The 26,474-nt window shown below is 43.2% G+C and overlaps 1 protein-coding gene across 14 annotated transcripts in view; it reads left to right on the forward strand.

Annotated features, from left to right (window-relative positions):
- The window catches only part of TLCD4 (TLC domain containing 4), a 112,928-nt gene that overhangs the window by 32,380 nt on the left and 54,074 nt on the right, over window positions 1-26,474 (forward strand). For 3 of the 14 annotated variants that reach the window (XM_078332575.1, XM_009001755.5, XM_078332579.1), the window contains exon 1: window positions 3,288-3,520. The exons of 2 other annotated variants lie outside the window; for them this stretch is intronic. The gene's annotated coding sequence lies outside the window, so the exon portion shown is untranslated. Of the gene's footprint in view, window positions 1-1,798; window positions 2,781-3,287; window positions 3,521-4,056; window positions 4,176-23,971; window positions 24,090-26,474 lie in introns of those variants that run through there. 9 more of the 14 variants (XM_078332577.1, XM_078332570.1, XM_078332578.1 and 6 more) reach the window with 5 other exon arrangements.

The raw sequence follows: 26,474 nt of genomic DNA on the forward strand, positions 1-26,474 counted from the left end.
AGCCATCTTACCCAGCTGTGAAGCATTTGTATCTAAAATTCAGGTTAGATACTTGTGTGTGTATGTATGTATGTATGTATGTATGTATGTATGTATGTATGTATAGATGTAGTCTTACTAGGTTGCACAGGCTGGTCTTAAACTCCTGACCTCAAGCAATCCTCCTGACTTGGCCTCTCAAAGTGTTGGGAATACAGTTGTGAGCCACTGCAGTCCAACCTTAGCTACATTTTTAAAAAGTAAAAAAGCAGGCAATTATTAACTCCAGGAAGAACATTAGATTTAAAAAAAAGTGTTATCATGGCATATTATTTGATTCAGTAATGCATTATATTTACATTGGCAGGATGATATAAACCCTAATTTTTTTTTTTTGAGACGGAGTCTTGCTCTGTCGCCCAGGCTGGAGAGCAGTGGTGTGATCTCGGCTCACTGCAACCTCCTCCTCCTGGATTCAAGCAATTCTTCTGTCTCAGCCTCCCATGTAGCTGGGATTATAGGTGTGCCCCACTACACCTGACTAATTTTTGTATTTTTAGTAGAGACCTGGTTTCACCATGTTGGCCAGACTGGTCTCAAACTCCTGACCTCAGGAGATCTGCCCACCTCGGCCTCCCAAAGTGCTGGGATTATAGGCATGAGCCACTGTACCTGCCCCTAGTTGTTGATTTGAGTGAACATTGTAATATGGTTATGTTGGAAGGAAGCATGAGGGCAAAGTTGTCGCGGTGGTGGGTAAAAGACCTAAATCCTCAAATACCATAAGATGTCAATAAATAACATGTAATACTGAAAATCAAGAAATATCAATATAAGGTTATCATTTAGGAGATGAAGGACCTGGTAGGATTGTGTGGAATGTAGGGTGAAGATAGGTGGGGAGAAGCAGAGCAGGGGGCTGATGCTACTCATTGATGTTTTTTGTTATAAGCCTTTAAGAATCATTTGATTTTCACTTATGTGTATTACTTTCACTAAAAATAAAAATGCAAACAAAACAATACAAATACATTATAGAAAAAATACCACAGATAATAAAATATGCAAAAAGTGCATACAAAAATTAACAGAGCATCGTGGTGTTTATGTATTTTTTCCCATTTCAAGTGTAGATAAATGCTTATATTTCTCTCGTCTGTTTGCTTGAACTGTTTCAGTGAATAAAAATATGAAAAGTGCAATTCAGTCTTTATATATCCCATTTAAAATGCAGGAAAACTTTGTATGGTAAATACAGAATTTTGAGAATGTATTCTTGGAAAGGGAATACTGGTGAAACAATTAATAATAAAGATTTAAATGTTAATAATAAACTGAATTTTTTTTCCTTTTTTTATTTTTTAAAAGAGATGGAGTTGCACCCTGTTGGCCAGGCTGGTCTTGAACTCCTGACCTCAGGTGATCCACCCACCTCGGCCTCCTAAAGTGCTGGGATTACAGGCGTGAGCCACCTCACCTGGCCTGAACTGGATATTTTTATAGAGATTAAGCTATCCTAAAATTTTCAGGAAAAATATACATTAAATGTATATTTTTGACTCCTAAAGTCACTGAGTTTTAATTAGTTTAAAACTTTCAACATTCAATTACTATTTACTGAATTCCTCTCATAGCTCTCAAAAACAATCTTACAGATTTCCTGATGCATTTGTAGAGGCCTAACTTGAAGAAATATACTGGGAAATATAGTGTATTTCTGCAGGTTTACTTGGCCTTGGTTACTGCTCTTGATGTCAGAGAATTATGCATATCAAAGATAACGATGGTGCATTTATCAGGAAAGAACAGAGCTACTATCGGCCACTAGAGACAAGCATGGGAGAGTTTCTATAGGAGGTAGTGTTGATGCAGAGTCTTGAGATGACACTGTGAAATCTGTAGTTTCTGGGCTGACTCTACAGATGTTCCCATATACTCATCCTGCCCACGGAGAGTTATGAAACAGCTATGTGAATATCGTGAAGGAACTATGATGGGACAGAATGTGGTCAAAGAGCAGTGGTGCCGGGTAAGTCCTGAGAGTTTTGAGGAGGAAAAGGGGAACATGCACTTGGGGACCTGCAGGATCTTGCTCTCTGCTTGACTGCAGGGCATTTTCTGTCCCTCCCTGTTCTGTGGTATAGATTTTGTCTTTTCCATGTCAGTCCAGGTCTTCAGAATCACTATGAATTATTATTCCCATTTTATAGATGAAGAAATTGAGCCTCAGTGAGGTTCAGTTAGCGAAAGACACGCAACTTTAATAAACTGACAGAATTCCAGTTATGATTTAAATTCTATTGCTGCTCTCCTTTGAAAATAAACAGGGACAGCTTATATGAGCTTGTGTGTATTTTCTGGTCTAAATCTGCAGCACACATGTGTGTCTTTCTGTGCATGTATATAGTAGGTCAAATATGTTAGCTCTATTGATATTTCTTACATTTAAATATCCTGTTACCAATGAGAGTGTTTACAAATTATTTATTTAGAACTTACTTTTCAAGAAAAGGCTTTGTGATTGCTTTCTGCGGATTATGATAGACTGAATGTACCTCTTCATTATTTTGTTTCAAACAATTATATCTAGTTAATGTAGAAGCTTTTGAGGCTGTATATAACAGGTACCTTGGAATTCTCAGCCAGCGCCAAATATTCAAATCCAATTTCCACACCCCGACAGCAGAGGGGTTCCGGGTGTAGGTGGAGTGCTGGTGCACCCATGAGGGTGTTTTTCAGGAATTCCGGAGGTGGTGCTCTAGAGAACACGCTTCTTCCACACATGCCCCCTACCCAGTTTGGTAAGCACCTGCAGCCCCAAACAAGAACTGGCAGGACTCGAGTGTGGCCGTGTCAGACGTGGCAAGAAAAACCAGCAGTTGCCTTTTCATCTCTTTTCTGATGATCTAACCGTGAAGTCCACTTACGCAGTATTTGAGCTAAGGCAGAATGTAAATTCATAATCTAACAAGATTTTTGGTTACGTGGCTAGCCCAGGTACTGACCGCTGCGGGGGCGGGCTCGCACAGTTTCTCCACTGGCAAGTTTTGTGACTTGCTTTGGCAAACCCGGGAACTGCACCCTCTGCCCTTGGCAAGGTGTGAGCTTCCAGGATCTCTCCGCTGCGACTTCGGGTGTTAGCGTTTTCGGGCTCTTTCCGGAACCCAAGTTCCAGCACAGAAGGTCGGCCCCGCGGCCGGCCTCGGGGCCCCGCCCACTTTGGCCAGGGTCTGAGCCGCCCGGAGTGGGAGCCGGAGCCCGAGCGGCAGCGGCCCCTTTAAGGAGCCGCTCTGCGGTAACCCGAGCCCGCAGTCCAGGCGGGCGCGGCGGCCGCGGCGGTAGCTGGAGTCTCGGCGACTGCACCTCCAAGCGGCCCGGAGCCCGCGGCTTCCCTGGCTCCCGCCAGCATCTCGCAGGGCGGCACTGGCCGGCGCCAGCCCTCGGGCCGGGCCGGATGACCAGACGCCTGTAGCCACCCGCCGCCTCTCCCGGCTCCGCGCAGCCGCCGCCCGCGCGCCACTCGCCCCGGGACTCGGCACAGGTGACGCCGTTTGGAGGGGGGTTGGGGAGGAGGGCGGGCTCGCGTCGCTCCGCGGCTCCCCCGCGCCGGCCGCCGAGCGCAGCCCGCAGAGCAGGGCGCCGCGGCTTCCCGCCCCTGGCCTAGCGCGGGCGGCCGAGGGCTCCTACGCCGGGAGGCTGGGTGGGCGTCCGGCGCGCGGGAGGCGGCTCGGGGCTGCGGGGCGGGCTCCGGCAGGTGTGTGCGGCGGGCGCAGCATCGTCCCCGCCCGGCGGGCCACGGCGTAGCTCCGGGAGCAGATAGTGTCCCGGGGCCCGCAGCCCCCGCGCCGCTTGGGCGCCCTGCGTTCCTCTAGCGTTTCTCGGGCTGCACAGTTCGGGCTGCCCTGTCTGCCTGGCGGTGCCTCCCGGGTCTGAGCTTAAAGCGGTGGGTACAAACCTTTGGGCATCCAGGGAGAGCTTTCTTGTTAGAGCCCACACACAATTAGGCGCATCAAGTGGGTAAGTCCCCCTCCCCCGCCGCCACCTTCTGAAACAAGTAGCTCCTATTTACCCTTGCAGTTCTCAAGTGGGTCCCATTTTTAGCCACCGAGCCCTGCAAAGTCTGGTAGGAAGGGACCAGGCGGGGAGTCAGAGGGAAGGATTCGTTTCTATTTCCAGCTCCACCACTGTAACCCCTGGTAAGTTTATTAAACTAAGTGCCTCGGTTTACCCAGCCATGAAATGGGATTCGTAATGCCAGCATTTTCCTACCCCTCCAAGACGGTAGGAAAACCTTTGTGACAACACTTTGAGTCTAAGTTCATTTACAAGATATTGTTGCTGGTCTGTATGTTTTTAATTGTATACACACTCGGGTGTTAATGTGGTGCACACCTTTATATGAAATTGACCTTAAAGACTAATCTTGGATAATGTTTAATCCAAATACCAGTTTGGAGAAGATGGAAGAGATGATGTGGACGTTAAGAATTGATGTGTGAAATAGGAAAAAAGCTGTCATTTTAGTAAAATCTTTATGCAGTCACAAATGGAGAGTTGAGAAAAAATGGACCTTGGATTGTGGTGTTTTTAAGTGAGATACTCCCGTGAGAGCACATGGTGTGGATTCCAGTGTAGCTTCATCTTTGTATAGCCGATTAAGGTAATAAGTTAGACAATCCCAGATCCCTTTTAAGTGTGCTGTATATGAGGAATTTTTATCCTTGCTTATCTTTTCCTTAAATTGTATGGGTGAAACTAAATTAGAAAAGTGTATTCCTGCCGTGTTAGAAAATTTGAAAGAATGGCTGAGGAACCATGGATTTTAGTTTATTTGCACGCCCCTCCTGTGCCATCTTATGACCCAGAGAATAATTATTTTAGGGTGCCTTTTTTTTTCTACACCTGCCACTTCTTTTGTCCCATTACCTCTCCCTGGAGTTTGAATCTTTACTATGTGATTTTGCATGAGTTTTACCTGTCTAGGCTGGAAGCTTCTGACCCAGCTGCCCAATCAGTCATTATTTATTTACAGTATTAGATTTCCATTTCTATTCATTTCACTCTAAGCCGCCTTTACCCTGGTGTGAAGAATAATGGGTCTTTGCTACTAATGCTGTATACTTGGAGGTGACTAGGAATGGCATGTTCAAGGGGCTGAGACTAATGCAAGCTCCAGGGAAGCTAAGTCTTCACTGGAGTCTTCTGAATAGGTCCTGGAGTACAGATGCAAGGGTTGGCCTGTCTTCCTTGATTTTCTGGTCTCCACTGGGTAAATTCGTTTGATTGCCAAGGGAAGTCTTGGGAGCAGGGAGTTATCAGAAATCTGAGTGTTAGGCTGATTAAGAGACTTCCCTGCAAAGGAGTGGGGACAAAGAAGTAGTGGCTTTGTAGGTGTTGGAGAGTCCTCCCTGTAACCAGGTAAAGGATCGCTAGATTCCCAATTGAGAAATGGGAAAGGGGCTGGGTTTCAAAAGGGAAGTGATACAGCCTATGGGCAGGTTTGGGAATGTACCTGAGGTAGGATGAGCCCTTCTCCCTCTTTCTCTTTGAGAGTGTTTCTGGCTCCTCAGAGTCAAGCACAGCTGTGGCAACAGTTTCAGACCTGTACACCGTCCTCCTTGGTGCTCTAAAGGAGGCCCAGCATTCGTGTTCCTCTCTCAAAGCTGGCCTTACACGCATTAGAGGAAAACAAGCAGTTTAGTTTGTGAGAAACTCTTTAGACCTCAGTGTCTCTCCCCACCCTTCTTTCCAAATTAATCCTGCATCTTACAGATTAAAGATTCATTTAGACTTCATTATCTCAAACTGGGATACTCAGTTTGAGAAGAGTAAGCTGAACAGTCTACACAAATATATGAAAAGCTAGCTTTTCTCTTGAGGAAGATAATTAATTGGGTGAGAGTTGTGGGCATTTGGATAAAGGGCGAAACGGGGGTTGGAGTTGTGGACAGCTTGTACCCTCGTCCTTGAGAGAGGAAAGGATACCACCAAACTAGTGCAGTCACCTTGTTGTGCTTTTTCTTCTTCCATTTTCCTTGTGAGAAGAAGAAGATAGCAGTATGGAGGTGGAGTCACCATCTGTTCTCAAGGATGGGAAACAGACTTTAACTGAACATCAGGGATGAGCTGTATTCACCTGGCATTGATTGGTATCAGGCGCTGGATGGATTACACCAGAGACTACATTACAGTAGGAGAGTAAGGCTAATTTTGTTAGAAAGTCTAAGGTATTTTCAGAGTGACTCTGGTGGTATTTTTTTCTTGAGGATGAAAGGTTGCACACAAAGAAATGGAGGCCTACTGCTCTGAGGCTTGTTATTCCTGGTGAGACAATTAGATGTGCTGCAAGCAGATCCCAGATTTGATCAGGCAGGATAAGGCAGGAATAGCCAAAGGTGTTTCTTTGTTCAGAACATTGGTCTGTTCAAGGAGAAGGCAATCCTGTGGATAGATAAGAAGGAGCTTCTGAACCAGTGCAAAAGGCCAAAGCTTTTGAAAACAGCTAATGAAGAAGACACATGGAAGGCTGTTCAGAGCTTGAGGCAGCCCTGGAAGAAGGGAGTCCTGGATAGCGGGACCAATATCATGGGTGGAGTTTGACTAGGTGGACAAAGGCTTGTCTAAAGCAGTGTTTCAAACATTTTCAGACTACAACAGTACAAAATTCATTTTGCACTGAGACCCAGGACGTAGCAAGAATATGTGTATGTGAAACTATTCTATTTGTTTCTAGTCTGTGTTCTTAAAAACTCATAACGTATTAGTGGATCACAGTTCACTATTTGGAAACTAATTGTCCAATGGGTGGAAAAACAGGTTGCAGTGGAGCAGGCTGGGTGGGGGATTGGATACTGGAGGAGGTGTGGGGGGGGGCATAGAATTGATTGAGAACTACCTGGACCCCTGTCGGTGGGATAGAAGGGATCGTGGAGACTCACCTTATTTCTGACAGGTGCAGAATTTACACAGATGAAATGATGGGACAGATGCAGAAGAGGGGACTTTTCACCAGTTCTATGCACTTCAAAGCAAAATGATTGGTTTTAAGGGAGAGGAAATGTATAAGGAGTAAACTTGGATTTGTAAGCAGGTTTCTTGAGAGCAGTAAGATCTTTCTCTGTAGGTTTAATGAGGAGACAAATGGACCCGGACCAATTTGGCTGATGAATTTAGGTCATGTCCACTTTGATGGCTGGATGAGGAGCAGAGGGGCTCATAGTGCAGGGGGCAGTGAGGAGGCCCACACCTCTCCTTACAGCTTTGAGAAGTTTGAGCAGAGAGCAGCGGATGGAATATGTTTTGAAATCCCATTTGCTGATCAAACTCCTCATTAGTAAGCTGGCTGCTTGCCTCTCAGAGAATTTGCAAAGTATTTTTTCTTTTTCTTTTTTTTGAGACACGGTCTCACTCTGTTGCCCAGGCTGGAGTGTAGTGGCACAGTCTTGGCTCACTGCAACTTTTGCCTCCTGGCTTCAAGTGATTCTCCTGCTTCAGCCTCCCAAGTAGCTGGGATTACAGGCACCTGCACCCCCCCACCCCATCCCCCGGCTAATTTTTGTATTTTTAGTAGAGACAGTTTCACCGTGTTGGCCAGGCTGGTCTTGAACTCCTATGATCCGCCTGACTCAGCCTCCCAAAGTGTTGGGATTACAGTTGTGAACCACTGCATCCAGCCTGAAAAATATTCTTATTACATTTTATAAAAGGGTTAGACTGTCAGGACTTCCTTAGAAGTCTATTTCAAGATCTGTGATCAAATTCCAATCATCATTTATAGCCTTGGGGTCACCTAAACAGCTTCTTGGAGAAATTGATGGGGCAACCAGCAATTGTGAGTTAATTTCAGTATTTGCCCTGGAGTTAATCAAGGGCAGAGTCTATCTGCGGACTTTTGATTTCCTTTTCATAATTATCAACATCTGGCTACAACACATAACATTCCTAGCAGCAAGTAAAACACAGCCTGGAGGAAAAGTACACAGGTGGGTGGGCGAGTTGGCCCACGCCTTTTTTTTTTTTGAGACGGAGTTTCGCTCTTGTTACCCAGGCTGGAGTGCAATGGCGCGACCTCGGCTCACCGCAACCTCCACCTCCTGGGTTCAGGCAATTCTCCTGCCTCAGCCTCCTGAGTAGCTGGGATTACAGGCATGCGCCACCATGCCCAGCTAATTTTTTGTATTTTTAGTAGAGACAGGGTTTCACCATGTTGACCAGGTTGGTCTCGATCTTTTGACTTCGTGATCCACTGGCCTTGGCCTCCCAAAGTGCTGGGATTACAGGCTTGAGCCACCACGCCCGGTCTGGCCCACGCCTTTAATACCAGCACTTTGGGAGGCTGAGGCAGGCAGATCACCTGAGGTCAGGAGTTTGAGACCAGCTTGGCCCACCCACATGGTAAAACCCTGTCTCTACTGAAAAAAATACAAAAATTAGCCAGAAGTGGTGGCGTGTGCCTGTAGTCATAGCTATTTGGGAGGCTAAGGCCAGAGAATTGCTTGAATCCGGGGGGCAGAGGTTGTAGTGAGCCGAGATCGCACCATTGCACTCCAGCCTGGGCAATATAGTGTCTAAAAAACAACAACAACAACAACAACAAAAAGTATACAGGTATCAGAGTTGCTTAATGACTGCTTGCTTTTATCATTGCTATTGTGACCTAGTTGGAGCCTCCCTTGACCCTGCCTTGTCAGATTTTATTTTATTTTTATTTTTAAATCTTTTTCTTTTTTTAAAGTTGTGTTTCACCAGGATGGTCAGGCTGGTCTTGAACTCTTGACCTCAGGTGATCCACTCACCTCGGACTCCCGAAGTGCTAGGATTACAGGCGTGAGCCACTGCACCTGGCAGATTTCTTACCTTAGTTTATGTTTTCAGTGTTTGACTTCACCCTTCTTCACCTTGGTGTTTATTTAATGCTTTCAACTCTGCTTTCTCTGTTATCTCTGACAAGCCCCACTCTTTCCCAGCCCCCCGCCCCGTCCCCCCACCAATTGTTGTGTGGTGTCCACCTGAGTCCATGGAGCTTAATTCTGGGTCCTGGCTTGTGCCATGTTACTGTTCATTGAATTCTGCCATGGCAAATGGTATGCCACTGATGAGTTTATACATTTATTTTAATATAACTTTAAAATTTTGGGGACTTGGAGAAACTTTCTTGGTCAAATTAATTTTAATTAGTTTTCTCAAAATAGGCTTAAAAATCTTTGAAAATTAAACTCCCTATTTTGTGTGTATGTATTTAGTGGAATGGGAGGAAGAAGGAATTTTCATTTGATGAAAAAATTTGAACAAATTTAAAAGTTCTCTTTACAAAGTGTTTAGAGGCATGATTCTTTAAAAAAAAAAAAATAAAAGCCAGGCACAGTAGTGCATGCCTGTAGTTCCAGCCACTCGGGAGGCTGAGGTTGAAGGATTGCTTGAGCCCAGGAGTTCTGGGCTGTAGTGCACTAAGCCGATCAGGTGTCCGCACTAAATTCAGCATCAATGTGGTGACCTCCCAGGAGTGGGCGACCACCAGGTTGCCTAAGGAGAGGTTAACTGGCCCAGGTTGGAAAGGGAGCAGGTCAAAACTCCCATGCTGATCAGTAGTGGGATTGTGCCTGTGAATAGCCACTGTACTCCAGCCTGGACAACAGAGCGAGACCCTGTCTCTGAAAAAAAAAAAAGAAATAAGGTCTCAATATGTTGCTCTGGGCGGGTCTTGAACTCCTGGACTCAAGTGATCCTCCTGCCTTAGCCTCCCAAAGTGCTGGGATTACAGGCCTGAGCCACTGTGTCTAGCCTGGGACATGATTCTTAAAACTAGTCTTGCTCAATTAACATGTTTTGCTCCATGTAAAAATATTGAGACAGTTATGAATTTAAATGCTTTATAATTTGTTATATGTAAGGACTTATAAAGACTATCTATAGCTTTGTTTAGAATGAGGTTTCCTTCCCTTTTCATATTTTTATTTTTATTATTTTTGAGATGGAGTTTCATTCTTGTTGTCCAGGCTGGAGTGCAATGGCGTGATCTCAGCTCACTGCAACCTCCACCTCCCTAATTCAAGTGATTCTTCTGCCTCAGCCTCCCTAGTAGCTGGGGTTACAGGCATATACCACCACGCCCAGCTAATTTTGTATTTTTAGTAGAGTTGGGGTTTTTCCATGTTGATCAGGCTGGTCTCGAACTCCTGACCTCAGGTAATTTGCCCACTTCCCAGCGTGCTGGGATTATGGGTGTGAGCCACCGCACCTGGCCCTTTTTATATTTTTAAAACTTGTGTGAGTGATTTCAAACATCAATTTCTTTTTATTTATTTATTTACTTAAATTTTTTATTGCATTTTAGGTTGGGGGTACATGTGCAGAACATGCAAGACAGTTGCATAGGTACACACATGGCAGTGTGTTTTGCTTCCTTTCTCCCCTTCACCCACATTTGGCATTTCTCCCCAGGCTATCCCTCCCCAGCTCCCCCTCCCGCTGGCCCTCCCCTTTTCCCCCCAATAGACCCCAGTGTTTAGTACTCCCCTCCCTGTGTCCATGTGTTCTCATTTTTCATCACCCGCCTATGAGTGAGAATATGTGGTATTTCATTTTCTGTTCTTGTGTCAGTTTGCTGAGAATGATGTTCTCCAGATTCATCCATGTCCCTACAAACGACACAAACTCATCATTTTTGATTGCTGCATAATATTCCATGGTGTATATGTGCCACATTTTCCCAATCCAGTCTATCATCGATGGGCATTTGGGTTGATTCCAGGTCTTTGCTGTTGTAAACAGTGCTGCAATGAACATTCGTGTGCATGTGTCCTTATAGTAGAACGATTTATAGTCCTTTGGATATATACCCAGTAATGGGATTGCTGGGTCAAATGGAATTTCTATTTCTAAGGCCTTGAGGAATTGCCACACTGTCTACCACAATGGTTGAACTAATTTACACTCCCACCAACAGTGTAAAAGTGTTCCTTTTTCTCCACATCCTCTCCAGCATCTGTTGTCTCCAGATTTTTTAATGATCGCCATTCTAACTGGCGTGAGATGGTATCTCAATGTGGTTTTGATTTGCATCTCTCTGATGACCAGTGACGATGAGCATTTTTTCATATGATTATTGGCCTCATATATGTCTTCTTTCATAAAGTGTCTGTTCATATCCTTGCCCACTTTTGAATGGGCTTGTTTGTTTTTTTCCTGTAAATCTGTTTGAGTTTTACAAATCTTTGTAAAAAAAAGAATTTACAAATCTTTGTAAATTCTGGATATCAGCCCTTTGTCAGATGGGTAAACTTCAAAAATTTTTTCCCATTCTGTTGGTTGCTGATTCACTCTAGTGACTGTTTCTTTTGCCGTGCAGAAGCTGTGGAGTTTGATTAGGTCCCATTTGTGTATTTTGGCTTTTGTTGCCAATGCTTTTGGTGTTTTGTTCATGAAGTCCTTGCCTACTCCTATGTCCTGGATGGTTTTGCCTAGATTTCCTTCTAGGGTTTTTATGGTGCCAGGTCTTATGTTTAAGTCTTTAATCCATCTGGAGTTAATTTTAGTGTAAGGTGTCAGGAAGGGGTCCAGTTTCTGCTTTCTGCACACGGCTAGCCAGTTTTCCCAACACCATTTATTAAACAGGGAATCCTTTCCCCATTGCTTGTTTTTGTCAGGTTTATCAAAGATTGTATGGTTGTAGATATGTTGTGTTGCCTCCGATGCCTCTGTTTTATTCCATTGGTCTATATCTCTGTTTTGGTACCAGTACCATGCTGTTTTGATTACTGTAGCCTTGTAGTATAGTTTGAAATCCGGTAGTGTGATGCCCCCCGCTGTGTTCTTTTTGCTTAGAATTGACTTGGCTATGCGGGCTCTCTTTTGGTTCCATATGAAGTTCATGGTGGTTTTTTCCAGTTCTGTGAAGAAAGTCAATGGTAGCTTGATGGGGATAGCATTGATTCTGTAAATTACTTTGGGCAGTATAGCCATTTTCACGATATTAATTCTTCCTAACCATGAACATGGAATGTTTCTCCATCTGTTTGTGTCCTCTCTTATTTCATTGAGCAGTGGTTTGTAGTTTTCCTTGAAGAGGTCCCTTACGTTCCTTGTGAGTTGTATTCCAAGGTATTTTATTCTTTTTGTAGCAATTGTGAATGGCAGTTCCTTCTTGATTTGGCTTTCTTTAAGTCTGTTATTGGTGTATAGGAATGCTTGTGATTTTTGCACATTGATTTTATATCCTGAGACTTTGCTGAAGTTGCTTATCAGTTTCAGGAGTTTTTGGGCTGAGGCGATGGGGTCTTCTAGGTATACTATCATGTCGTCTGCAAATAGAGACAATTTGGCTTCCACCTTTCCTATTTGAGTACCCTTTATTTCTTTTTCTTGCCTGATTGCTCTGGCTAGAACTTCCAGTACTATATTGAATAGGAGTGGTGAAAGAGGGCATCCTTGTCTAGTGCTGGATTTCAAAGGGAATGCTTCCAGTTTTTGCCCATTCAGTATGATATTGGCTGTTGGTTTGTCATAAATAGCTTTTATTACTTTGAGATACATTCCATCGATACCGAGTTTATTGAGGGTTTTTAGCATAAAGGGCTGTGGAATTTTGTCGAACGCCTTCTCTGCGTCAATTGAGATAATCATGTGGTTTTTGTTTTTGGTTCTGTTTATGTGGTGAATTACGTTTATAGACTTGCGTATGTTGAACCAGCCTTGCATCCCCGGGATGAATCCTACTTGATCATGATGGATAAGTTTTTTGATTTGCTGTTGCAATCGGCTTGCCAATATTTTATTGAAGATTTTTGCGTCTGTGTTCATCATGGATATTGGCCTGAAGTTTTCTTCAAACATCAATTTCTTACATGGCCTATGGAAAAGTGGAGGAATCCAGGGCAAGATAAAGATGAAAGGGTGAGGCCAAGAGGAAGGCTTGATCACCTGGAGCCAGAAGAAAAAAACCAAACCCTCAAGACATTTGGCATTTTGAAGATTTGAGAACACTTTATAGCCACAAGTCTCTAAATGTTTTCTGTAGTGTTTTTTTCATTGCAAAAGTAAGACTAGCTCATTGTTTAAAAAATTATGAACAGTAAATATTTAAGAGACTGAAAATTCAGCTCTGCCTCCTCATCCAGCTCCCACCCTGGCTAGTTTCACTCCTAAACACGTGGTTATCAGTTTTAGGGGTCAGGACCTCCAGACTTTTTCTCTAAAAATGGCAAAATGTGTCCAGAGTTATTTAGTTTTGAAAAATTTATTATTTTGCAGCTTGCTTCTTTATCACCTTTGTCATTTAAATGTCAATAATGTGATAGTATATGTATAGTTAACTATATTTCTGTTGGTGGACTTTGAGGTTATTTCAAATGACACTTTAATAAACACTCTTGTAAATACAGTACATCTTTTCAAACTGTATGAAATTTTGAGGGTAAAAGACCAATTTGTTAGTATACTGCTTATTTTATAATTCAAGTAACACAATGTTATCAACATTTACATATTCTGCTATTTGATCCCCCAAATATTCACTCAGCAGTGAAAATGCAGCAGTGGATGTTACAGGGATTTCAAGATGGGGCAATGCATCCTTCTTGCTTACCAGAGGTCACTGCCTGATAGGGGGATTAGGCATGCACATTGACTACAATAGCTTTAGTTTTATTTATATTCCACTTTGTTTCTTTTTCTTTCTTTTTTTTTATTATATGGGGTTTCACCACGTTGGTCAGGCTGGCCTTGAACTCCCGACCGCAGGTGATCCGCCTGCCTTGGCCTCCAAAGTGCTTGGATTACAGGCATATTCCCCTTTGTTTCAAACAGGATTTGGAATTGTTTACAAAGATGCATAGGATGACAAGATAAAGTATATTTAGTATAAAGAAGGAAAAGCAGATGGAAGTGTAAGTGAGGCTGGTTGGCGTATTTTGAAGTCCTGATTTCTCCTTGCTAAAAGTTCTGGCTATAAGCTTTCCAGCCACAAAGAGAAGAGGCAAATGATCCATAACAAGTTTCAGGGTATCCAAAAGAGAAACCAAATCAGAGAAGCTCACCTATTCCTGATTCCAGGAGGTGAGAAAAATTTCTCTTTTGGGTTTTCATTAAGAAAACACTGCATTTGCAATGGCCAGCATCTAAACAATCTTCCCAGTATCTTACAATAAAACGCAGTGACTTTGCTGTATGATGTCACCTCATATGAGGTTGCTCAGTGTTAGCCAGGGGTATCATGCCTGGGCACTGCTCAGCGAAAGGTCAGTAGGGTGAGGTGTAGGTTCATGGGTTTAATCCAGAAATAGCTGTAAGACCTAAAGGGACACACGGCCATTGAAAAACAGCAATGTGATCTTGTTTCTGGATATTTTTTCCACAAAGTAGTACAGAATATACAACTTTAGTGGAATTGCTGTAGGTAAAACCTACAGAATACTAGGCCTATAACTTTTGAAATCAGAAATGAGGATGTTTTAGATGGCGTTAACTTAATAGAATTATAATAATGGCTGGGCAGAATATTTTCCTGAAAGAAAAAACAACAACAAAAAAACAAAACCACCACCCTATACTTGTTCCACACAACAAGGGTGGTACTTGTTCACATTGATCAATCCCATAAGTTAGAAAGAATCAGAGCCATCATGCTAAGAAGTCTTGAGAGGTTAAGGTTGCTTTTCTTTTTTTTTTTTTTTTTTTTGGAGACGGAGCCTTGCTCTGTCACCCAGGCTGGGGGCAGTGGTGTGATCTTGGCTCACTGCAACCTCTGTGCCTCCCGGGTTCAAGCAATTCTCCTGCCTCAGCATGTGCCACCATGCCCGGCTAATTTTTGGACTTTTAGTAGGGGCAGGGTTTCACCATAATGGTCAGGCTGGTCTCGAACTCCTGACCTTGTGATCCACCCGCCTCGGCCTCCCAAAGCGTTGAGATTACAGGCATGAGTCACCATACCTGGCCTAAACTTATTAATAGGTTGTACAGTGTGAGAATGTCACCAGGGCTTAGAGGTCTCCAAGCTGGGCCAGCTTGACTCTGTTTCATAAAGCCAGTGAAAGTTCATCTCCCATGAGTCATCTAGTTCTGAACTTCCATGACCAGATTCACCAAATTCTTGGGACGCTGCCCAAAAACAGTTCTTAATTGTAAAGTCTCTAGGCCAAGCTTAGGTTCTTTTATGTGACTTACTATACCTGAATTTAAACATGAGGTTGAGGCTACCTGAAGTTTGTGATGTGATGAAGGCGCATCTGATTTTTTTGCACGTTACCTAATGTGGCTGTGAGGTGATTCAAGGAAACATGTCACCATATTTAGATTTTTTTACTATCTGGCAGTATCAAACCTGAATCGGGTAGATAAATATGATGTTTATTAGGAAGTAGTGCAGTTGGAACTAGTTTTAGGCAATGACAGTCTTATGGGAAGAGCTTAGAAAAGAAACCACTGTCAAAGTAGTTCGAGTAGCATTTTTATTTTTTTAAGACTAGTCAAGAGAAGGAGGGAAAGAGTAGATCAAGGAGTTCTATTTGTAACTGTGAGCAGTCAATGGAGACAACTTGCTACCTTCAGACTAGCCCTCAGGTAGAGTGGACCCTAGGTAAAAAGATAAAAGGCCACCTAGAGAATTTAGAAACTCCTTGACTGTCTTCTCATTTTAGCCACCAGATTGTCCAGTTAGATCATAAGTATAGACAACCTGCAGGGCCCTTAGGCCAAGGATTAAATAAAGAGGGAAATGATCATATTCCTTCAAATATAGAATATTATATCCCTGTATGATTTGGCACCGTTGGAGAAATATTAACTAGGTGTAACATTTCTTAGTTAAGAAAGGGCTAGTAGGCCAGCTATGGTGGTTCAGATCTGTAATCCCAGCACTTTGGGAGGCTGAGGCAGAAGGATCACTTGAGTTCAGTAGTTTGAGACTGCCTGGACAACATAGCAAGACCCCATCTCTATTAAAAAAAAAAAGGCCAGATGTGATCGCTCACACCTCTAATCCCAGCACTTTGGGAGAGGCTGAGGTAAGTGGATCACTTGAGGTCAGGAGTTCAAGACCAGCCTGGCCAACATGGCAAAACCCCATCTCTACCAAAAAATACAAAAATTAGCCAGGCATGGTGGTGCATGCCTGTAGTCCCAGCTACTCAGGAGGCTGAGGCAGGATAATTGCTTGATCCCGGGAGGCAGAGGTTGCAGTGAGCCGAGGTCACTCCATTGCACTCCAGCCTGGGTGAGAGAATGAGACTCTGTCTAAGAAAAAAAAGAGGGGGTGGGGCTGGTAATATCAAGAACTATTCTTTATTGAACGGTATTTTAATCTGTTGCCAAAGAAACCATCCCTAGACCCTAGTAGCTTAAAACAGTGATTTATTATTTCCTGTTCTTCTGTAGGTTGGCTGGGTAATCACTGTGTTGGTTACAGGTTCACTCAAGTGGGTGCCTTCAGATAGAGGGTTAGCTGGGCTGAAGAATCCAGGATGGCTTGCCAGCATGGCTGGTAGCTGACATTGAGTGTTGGCTGTCAGCTGGGCAACCTCAGTTTTCTCACTGTGGCCTTCATCCTCCCGTAGACTAGACAGGCTCCTGACATGATGGTCTCAGGGCAGTTTTTCAAGAGTCTTTAAAGTCCCACCTGGGCTCTGGAACCCTCCAAGCCTCTCTTCTGTTGACTTCTGTTTGTCAGCAGTTGGCAAGGCCGGCCCAGATTCACAGGGCAGAGACATAGACTCCACCCCTGGATTGGGGGATTGGAGTCGCAGTGTCACTGTTGCAAAAGAATTTATGGCCACTAAATGGTTTACCACAAGTGACATGTTCCAGAAACTGTGCTAGGTGCATTTAACAGATTATCTCACTTAAGCCACATAACTATCTTTCCATCAGGCATTAGCATACCCATTTTAAAGCACTTGCAGGTCACAGAGGTTGTGTCGTTCTTGCTTAAGGCTACCTGGTAAGTATTGGAACTGGGTTTTGATTCTAGGTCTCTGTCTAGCTGAGTGGAATTCATCTTGAGAACCCAACAAGTGGGAGAAATAGGCTAGCTTGTTCTTCAGCCCCTCTAACCTGTTTAATACCATCTCGTTTCCTGTGGAGAACAGGCACAAGAAGGAAAAGAAAATAGAAGGCAGCAGGCAAAGCCCTACCTTAGTCCCTTCCCTTATCCTAAGGACTTTCCAGGGTAATGAGATCCATGATTTGAAGGTGAGAAGCACTTCCCTGACTCCATAGGTTCTTACTTCCTAAGTAGCTTGGCAGGTGACTGAGTGATCCATTTAAAAAAAGAAGAAAATGGTGGGCGTAGTGGCTCAAGCCTGTAATCCAAGCACTTTGGAGGCCAAGGTGGGCGGCTCACCTGAGGTTGGGAGTTCAAGACCAGCCTGACCAACATAGTGAAACCCTGTCTTTAAAAAAAAAAAAAAAAAAAAAAAGAACAAAATATATTTGGGGAAAATCATACTTTATCTAGAGAGTTGGCAAAAAGCCAAGAGATGTTCCCAGCCAAGAGCTCCTTTGGGATCCCTCCAGGAAGGGAAGAGCATTGATACGGAAATAAGTACATTAGGTGCTTATAGGTAGAAAAGGCCGGCTGCAGAACCTCTCTCTTCTTACCCAAAGGTCTCCCCAGATGGTAGAGAGCCACTTGGTTCCTGCTTCAGCTTCAGGTACTCTTCCTAGCATGGACTCCTTCCAAGGCTGGAGTCCACTGTTGTGTTTGAAATGTTGATTTCCTTGAAGGTGGGCTCTCAAGTTGTATAAGCTTCAAAACCTTTACTTTTTGCTTGCACCAGTTACTATATTAATGAGACCTCCCAATTACTATTGTCTACTGGCTGAAGGCATTCTGATTTATCCAAAATTCAGTGGCTGTAATTGTAACTCATAGGTTTAAAAACAAAGACATCTTTATAAAAGTCTTAAGTGAGCCTGTAATCCCAGCTACTAGGGAGGCTGAGGCAAGAGAATTGGTTAAACCTGGGAAGTGGAGGTTGTAGTGAGCCAATATCATGCCACTGCACTCTAGCCTGGGTGACTGAGCAAACTGTCTCAAAAAACAAAAAAACCCAAAGTTTTAAATGGAGTGAGATGCTAGAAAGCAACGTTTGTCACATGAATCACATGTGTACTCTGAGCCATAAGGCCTAGAAAATGACCTGAATTTCCTAAGGGTAGAATTCTTCAATAAGTTGGGAATTGAGAAGCAGAGGAGCTGAAGAGAGAGATGGAGAAGGCCTTTTTCTTTTGTCAGCCTCCTGCTTATTAAGCATTATAAAAACAAACCCCAAGTAAAGGAATAAATGTAAAATGAAATAAATTTAAAATACGACAAAAGATAAAAAGCTGATGCAAAATAGATGAATTATTTTAGATTTCATTTCTTTTTAAGTTAAAAGCTAGAACATGTAAATGTAAGCTAGGAAAATAGGAATAAAAGTTTTGTTAAATTACTGTATGTATAATGGAAGGGAGAACTAGTTAGGTGTTGCGGATACCAGTGGGAGAAATGATTTATTGAAAGAGCAGAAATTTTCAGGGAGGCGTTAAAGAGGTGGGATAGCCTCTTACCCTTGGTGTGTCAGAATCTCTTGGTGTGGGGACTCTGGGTTGTTTGAAAAATCTATATCAAAGGAACTATTTTGCCCTCAGAAAACAAACTATAGAAGGACTACAAAGTCTTCCCTACTTGTAGGAATAAGCAGAATGCATGTGTGTGGTGGGGGTGGTGGGGAGCCTGGGATGTGAAAATTTGAAAAGCACTGAATTGGATGAGAGAAAGATTCCTCGAAGGCGTAGGTACGCCTTTCCTGTGCATCCTATACTAAAGAGAAGTCTTAGATTAAAGAAATGTGTAGCAGAGTTGTGACTCAACTGTCAGAGCAGTTCTCTGAGCTTCGGTAGCAAGGTGGGGCCACCCCCAGCCTTTGAGTATGAATACTTTTTTGCTGAGAATGGATGACACTTACAGAGCCCAGTTTAGAGAAGAGGGGTTAGCCTCCTTCCTAATCTAATGTGCTGTGGTTATAATAATTATATACAATTATGAGAAAAATAAAGGGCTATTCAGTGCCATGAATATTGGAGGATTTATAGAAGTTGGGTTGACATTTATGCAGCTGGCTTCCTGTAGACTTTTACACTTAGGCTAATGGTTCTTGAACTTGATGCTCAGGAAAGAAAAAGAGGTAGAGTGTTTCCTTCATTTTATCCTCCTAATTCTTTTCCCCTGTATATCTCTTCACATACAGTTAAAACAACAAAAAGCAAAAACTATACCTGCAGTTAGCTGAGAGCTTTATATACATTCCTTCAGATGCTTTACAGTTTTTACATGATTGAAAAGTCGAAAGTGAGTGGTGTGACAGTTATTCTTTACTAACATTTCAATGTCTTTGGTCATTTTTTGACATTTTATCAACATTGAGATAGACAATTACAGCGTACCACCTATATGAAAATGCAGACAAAAGTCAGAATGGGTGTGGGATGGTATGTCTTTCTTGGCCAGGGTTTTCTGTTTGTTTGGCTTGGTAAGGAGCTCATTTTCTGCAGTGATGGGCTTATTTACAAATGACTGAGAGTTTGCATATAGAGACTTTTACATCCTAGAGTGTTAGGGCTACTGATGGTGGTAAATAAGTCAATAAATCAGTACTTCCATAGTTGATAAGAATGTCAAAGTACAATTACAGGTTATACATGAAACTTTTGATTATGTATCATGTTACAAGGAGTTTACAATAGATAAATACTGTAAACATTTTGCTTTTGGGCATATTTGGAGGTGAGAATACTTTTGAAGTCAATATACTTTGATGCTGTAATACTATAGTTGTCAGTTCAGCAAATTCTTTTTCTATATTGTGATTACACTGGTAGACAAGGAATCTATAACTGATGAGACGCTGGCAGAATGGAAAGCACATGTAAGAGTATGTGTGTTGTTATAATTGTTTTATTTAACATACTGAGCTAAATTACATGGAAGACATTGTGTCAAGCATAGGGATTTAATGGCGAGGGGAAGGAAGGAAACATCTGTGTAGGTCGCAGCTAAAGGAGAGGGATGTGCAGCATGAGGGCAGATAATGGGGGACTTGACCTGTTGACAGAGCTCAGAGAGCTGAAGAAGCATGGGTGTTAACTTGGGAGTGGAGGGGTATGGATGGGAGTCAGGGAATAGGATGTGCACAGGCCTCGTGGAGGAAGGGAACATGGCATCTTTAAGGAAGAGAAAGAAGACCATGTTAGCTGGAATGCACTAAGTGAGGGCAGGTGCCAACTCAGGCCGGAGAAGGTGGAGTCCTTCTTATAAGACTGTTGAGGAATCAATGAAGGTTTTAAGTTGAGGGTAGGTAAGGAAGTGACATGATCAGAGACAGCTGTTAGAAAAGATTCCTCTGGAGCCCTCCAGTCTGTCCTCCACTCTAAGGAGACCAGTTTGGAGGCAGTCCAGAAGTGTGATGGTACTAGCTTGAGAAGAAAATGCATCTTTTTGACAGTTATTTAAGAAGCATAATTCACTGGACTTAGTAGTAGATTGGATATGGTGGCAGAGCAAGACGGTGCAGAAAGCAAGTTACCAAGGGTGACTCCTGGGTTTCTGGCTGTTAGATCTGAATGTATGGTGCTATGGTTTGGCTATGGTTTCTCCCCATCAAAACTCATGTTGAAATTTGATCTGCAGTGTATTGATGTTGGGAGGTGGGGCCTAGTGGGAGGTGTTAGAATCCTGGGGCAGATCCCTCATGAGTGGCTTGGTGTTGTTCTTATGCTAGTGAGTTCTCATTCTGGCAAGAGTGGATTAGTTCCTTTGAGAGTGGGTTATTAGAAAGCCAGGACGCCACCCAGGTTTTGTCCCTTCACACATGCCTGCTTCCTCTTTGACCTTATCCGCTATATTATGACTTAGCACAAAAGTTTTGCCAGGAGCCTGGGCCATGCCCTTGAACTTCTCAACTTGCAGACTCATGAGCTAAATAAGCCTGTTTTCTTTATGCACTATGCGGTCCCAGATGGGTGTGATGGCTCACATCTGTAATCCCAGAAATTTGGGAAGCCAAGGTGGGTGGATCACTAGAGGCCAGGAGTTCAAGACCAGCCTGGCCAACATGGCAAAACCCCACCTCTACCAAAAATACAAAAAATTAGCCTGGCATGGTGGCATGCACCTGTAATTCCAGCTATGCTGGAGGCTGAGACATGAGAATCACTTGAACCCAGGTGGCGGAGGTTTCAGTGAGCCAAGATTGCACCATTGCACTCTAGCCTGGGTAACAAAGTGAGACTGTGTAAAAACAAACAAATAAATTATGCAATCTCAGATGTTCTGTTATAGCAACACAAAACAGACTAAGAGAGTTGGTGATAACCATTCACTGAGTTGAAGAATCTAGCTGAGGATGAGGTTTAGGGGTCAGGTTATGAGCTTGGTTTGAGATGCCTTTGAGTTACCATGTAGTAGTATCAAGTAGCAGTAGGCTGTATACATTAGCTCAGAGGAGAGATCTAGGATGAAAATTTAAACTTTAGATTTTTCTACATGTAAGTGGTAACTGAAGCCACAAATATTGTTGAAATTACATAGGAAACAAGTAGATAGAAGATGGTCTGGAGTCTTAAAGAACTCTGTTATTTAGTGGCTGGTAGAGGAAGCGTGGCGTTATGGAAGTACAGGAAGAAAGCATTTCGAGGAGAAAATGGTCAGCATCTGATGTTGCGGAGAGGTCAGGTAACATGAAAGCTGCACCTGGAAGTCATTGCTAACCTTAGCAACAGCTATTCCAGGAGAGTGATGAGGATGGGGACAAGAGTGGAGTGTGGTGAAGTGTCAGGTGATAAATGATGACAGAATACAGGCATATATTTCTAGAACTTTGTAAAGGAGTGGGAGAGAGCGCAAGTGTAGAAGTTCAAGCAAGAGAGAGAAACTATGAAAAAAGAGGACTGAAAAAGAGGTGGTAAATCTGTTGATTTTTGTTTTTGCTGAGAACTTGAGCCTGTTTAAGAACCAATAGAAAGAGCCATTTGAGAGGGAGCAAGTAAAGGATAATGTGGAGCAGAAGATTCCCAAGAATGCCACAAAAGGTGGATCTAAAGTGCACAAGTTAGAGTGATTGATCTTAGATGGGAAGACAGATGGTTACAGGTGGAGGTAGTTTGTGTAGCTGGTAGTGTGGGATACTGAGTGTTTTCATATCCAACATTCTTCTCTTTGGTGAAATAGGATGGGGGTCATTTGCTGAGAATGGAGTAGAGGGATGGTGTTTTGAGAAGAATAAGGACAATTTGGGAGTTTTATTGTAAACTCTGAGAGGGTTTTTGGAGTGTCAAATGGTTGGAGTGTAGGGCGGTGTTGAGGGCTGTCTGATCCCTCTGTAATTCACACACACTGGCTTCAGTCTCTTCTGGTGTGTGACTTTCTGCAACAGAGCTCTGATTGTTCCAGACTCATTGCTGAGTAAATAGCTGGGCATATCCAGGATTAGGATTTTGCCAGCTCTTGGCAATGGAAAGGGAATTTGAGTGTTAGAGAGCTGTGGAAATGATGGGCATTGGGATGTAAGCCGATTAAAGAGGGATGTACCAAGAGAATAGGACTAATGGGTTGGGAAAAAGCTGAGAGGTCAGCAGACAGAGAATGTTGTAATACTGCACAAGCTAGAAGGAAAGAAGGCCCTGGTCAACAAAGGGGATACTTGAAATGTTATTTTGGAGGCAGAAAAATGATGTGTAGGGGACAGTAAAGGTTCGTGGCTGGGTAAGGTGGCATGGAAGACGTGCCATTTCAGGTGAAGATAATGGACTGAGCTGTTCAGGAGATGCCGAGCCATCAAATGGGCAGGAAGTTATTCAGGATTATGGCAGGGCCATCTTTGAATAAGCAGAAGTGATTGGGCAGTTAGAATATGATAACAGGAAAAGAGAAGGGTGGTGTAACTGAATGGCAGGACTGAAAAAGAATATGAGTGTTTGCAGTGGGTAGAGGAATGGAGGAATAAGGCCTGAGGTGGAAGAGGTACTAGGGCCATTTCCTGACTCTAAAGTATGAGAGGCTAGGCAGCTGCTACTTGAGAGAGTTACAGGAGAAGGAGGGGTATCTTCAGAATGCTCAGAGGAGAGGCCAAGGATATGGCAGTACTTTCTGGTTGTGGAGCAGCATTTCCAAGGGGCCTAGTGGAAGGTTGTGGGAAGTGGAGAGGGTGATGCTCTGGGAAGGAACTTCGAAGCACAAGAGGTCCTCACATGGTAGAGGATGGATTTCTGCAGTGGGCACTGCCTACATTTTAAGTGTTTACTGATGAAAACAGGCATGAGTTAGGGCTCTAGGACCTGGTGGCCGTAGGATGATTTTGTTTTCCCTGACTAGAGAGACAACAGGCCCAGAGATTGTATGTCCTGTGTGCTGCTGGAGGTGGACGATGGTAGAAGCAGAGACTGGGTGCAAACCATATGCAGAGTACTAAGTGCCCAAGAAACACTATATCATTTATTTCCTATTACAACCGTGTCAGGTTAGTACTATTGTTATCTCTGCCTTACAGATGAGGAAACTGAGGTTCTGTTAAGGCGAGTTTAGTAATTCTTCCAAGGTCACACAGCTAGCAAATGGTAGAACTGAGACTCCAAATCAAGACTTCGATGGGCCTGTGTACTTTCCATCATGGTTTATCTACTTAACATTTCCTTCCCTGTAAGATTTTGATTTTTAACATAATTGATATAATGTTGAGAAGTTAATGGAATTAGATATTGTCTTTCTGAATACCAAAATTAAGTTCAATCATAGGCCCCAAATCTTGTTTCTAGAGTCCTCTGAAGGTTAGACTAGAACCCCGCCTTCTGTAGGCAACCCTCCCAGCTGTGCTTTTACCACTGCCATGATAGATGCTTGGACATTTCCAAAGGGTTAGAAGGTGGTTCTTTAAGTTAAACTGCCCACTTGTGCCAATTTGAGTGATGTGGAGTAAGTTCCTGCTCTCATTTTTCTGTACACTTTTTTTTTTTTTTGAGACAGAGTCTTGCTTCGTCGCCCAGGCTGGAGTGCAGTGGCGTGATCTCGGCTCACTGCAACCTCCATCTTTTGGGTTCAAGTGATTCTTGTGCCTCAGCGTCCCAAGTAGCTGGAACAACAGGTGGGTACCATGAAGCCCGGCTAATTTTTGTATTTTCACTAGAGACGGGATTTCACCATGTTGGCCAGGCTGGTCTTGAACTCCTGATCTCAAGTGATCCTCCGGCCTTGGCCTCCTAAAGTGCTGGAATTTCAGGTGTGAGCTACACACCCAGCCACAACACTTCTTTAAATGTTCAAGGAATGTTTGTTTTGTTTTGTTTTTGAGACAGGGTCTCACTCTGTCACCAGGCTGGAATGCAGTGGCGTGATCCTGTCTCACTGCAACCTCTGCCTCCTGGGCTCAAGTGATTCTCTCATCTCAGCCTCCAGGTAGCTGGGATTACAGGTGTGTACCACCACACTTGGTTACTTTTTGTATATTTTGTAGAGACAGGGTTTCACCATGTTGCAAGAGACTGGTCTTGAAGTCTTGAATTCTTGGGCTCAGGTGATCCACTGTCCTTGACTTCCCAAAGTGCTGAAATTATAGACGTGACCCATGGAACCTGGCCTGCTCTCAAGGTTTCTTTTTTTTTGAAGAAATCTTGTTCCCAAGCTAGCGTTACTTGGCCTCTTGGCTCTTTGTGATATGATACCATGTCTAAAGATTACTGTCTTTACCCTACTTTAAAGGTACTTTGGTATGTGATTAATTGGGAGTAAGTGGGACTGATACTTGCTCAAAGGATGTGCTTTCACACTATCTGAGTGTAAATGAGCCTGAAATTTGTTTTGTGTGTGTGTGTGTGTGTGTGTGTGTTTAGTATCTTCATTTTACTGTTGTCTTTCATTGATTCCTGTCACTTACAATGCTATGGTCTTGGGTATATGGCTGTTGTGCCAAGTCCTATACTTTAGTGTTGCCTTTTAAAAAATTATTATATTTTACTTTTATGATTGGGATTCATTATTTCAGCTAATAAAGATAATATTGAAACCTGATTTTCATTAATCTAATGTATTAGCTGTCTTTCCCAGCTCTATGTTATATGCAGCTTAAATAAACATACAAATATTTACAAAAAATATTTACTAAAACAGGACCAAAAAGAGAAAACCGTATAAAATATCAACAGATATTTTTCATTTCTACTTTGGATCACTGATTTACATGCCGCTTCTAGTTTTTCAGCTAGCTCTGGGGTTCACTAACTTTGTTAATCTAGCCACTTTTTTTTGGTATTATTCATAAGGCTTTCATAAGAAACTTTCAGAGCTTTGCTGGAATCAAGCTGTCCATCACTTGGTGTCCTTTGATCTACCAGGATTTGTTGGTCAGTTATTTGTGGAGGTGAGGTATAGGAAGGAATCAAGGATGACTGAACTGTTCCAGGTTGGAAGATGGGGCAGCGTTGTGGATGTCCATGTCATTCACTGAGGTATGGCACCACGAAGAAGCGCTGGTTGAGGTTAAGTTCAGCTTGGGCCAAGTAGAACCTGCAGAGCCTCTGGGATGCCCAAATGGAACCCATCCAGAGGGTGGCTGACCATTCAGGGCTGGTGTACAGTAGGTGGTGGAATCTAGTTGCACACAGTATAAGCACTATTGAAGGTGCAGGGCGTGTGGCAAGGCAGAACCTATAGTATGCAGAGAAGAAGTTCAGGTAGTGGGGGTCGGAGGGAGGTAGTAAACATTGCCAAGTTAAAGGTGTTTATGCCTGATAGCCTTCATTTTCTTTGTGAAATGGGATGAAACCTCATCTATTTTAAGAGGGAGAACTAGAGATTGAGAGCAGTGAATATTTGGAATCAATGTGGGGAATAGGAAAGGGAGCTTGCCAGAGATGGGAAAAGGAACGCTAAGTGTAAGTGGGGCATTCTTCCCAGCTTCCGCCTTCTTTGCTGCCCTTGAAGACAAACACACAGACCTCTTCCTCTTCTTTTTAAGGATTTTAACTGCAAAACACTACAGGAGTGGTTCTCACTGGGTGATTATATCAGAAAATGAAGGAGTGGGGTTGTGTATGTGCATGGAAGTGGCACTGGTGATTTTGAGATGCTCTCTAAGGAATTTCTGTATTTACAAAGGAATCACAAACGGGGAAAATGAGTGTTTTGATTGTGTTTTGGTGGGGAAGGGCTGGTAATCCTAACCTCACCTAGTACAACTGAGTCTTTTTTTTTAAAAAAGTCAATTTCCTTTAAAATTGACCTTTCCTCCCTTCCTTCCCTCCTCCTGTCCTTCCTTCTTTCCCTCCTCCTCTACTTTCTTCTTTCCTTCCCTCCCTTTCTTTCTGAAACAGTGTCTTGCACAATTGCTCATGCTGGAGTGCTGTGGTACACAGTCATAGCTCACTGTAGTCTCAATCTCCTGGGCTCAAATGATCCTCCCATCTCTGCTTCCTGAGTAGTTGGGACTTCAGGAATGTGCTACCACACCCAGCTAATTTTTCTATTTTTTGTA

The sequence above is a fragment of the Callithrix jacchus genome, chromosome 7, assembly GCF_049354715.1.
Source record: "Callithrix jacchus isolate 240 chromosome 7, calJac240_pri, whole genome shotgun sequence".
Classification (NCBI taxonomy): domain Eukaryota; kingdom Metazoa; phylum Chordata; class Mammalia; order Primates; family Cebidae; genus Callithrix; species Callithrix jacchus.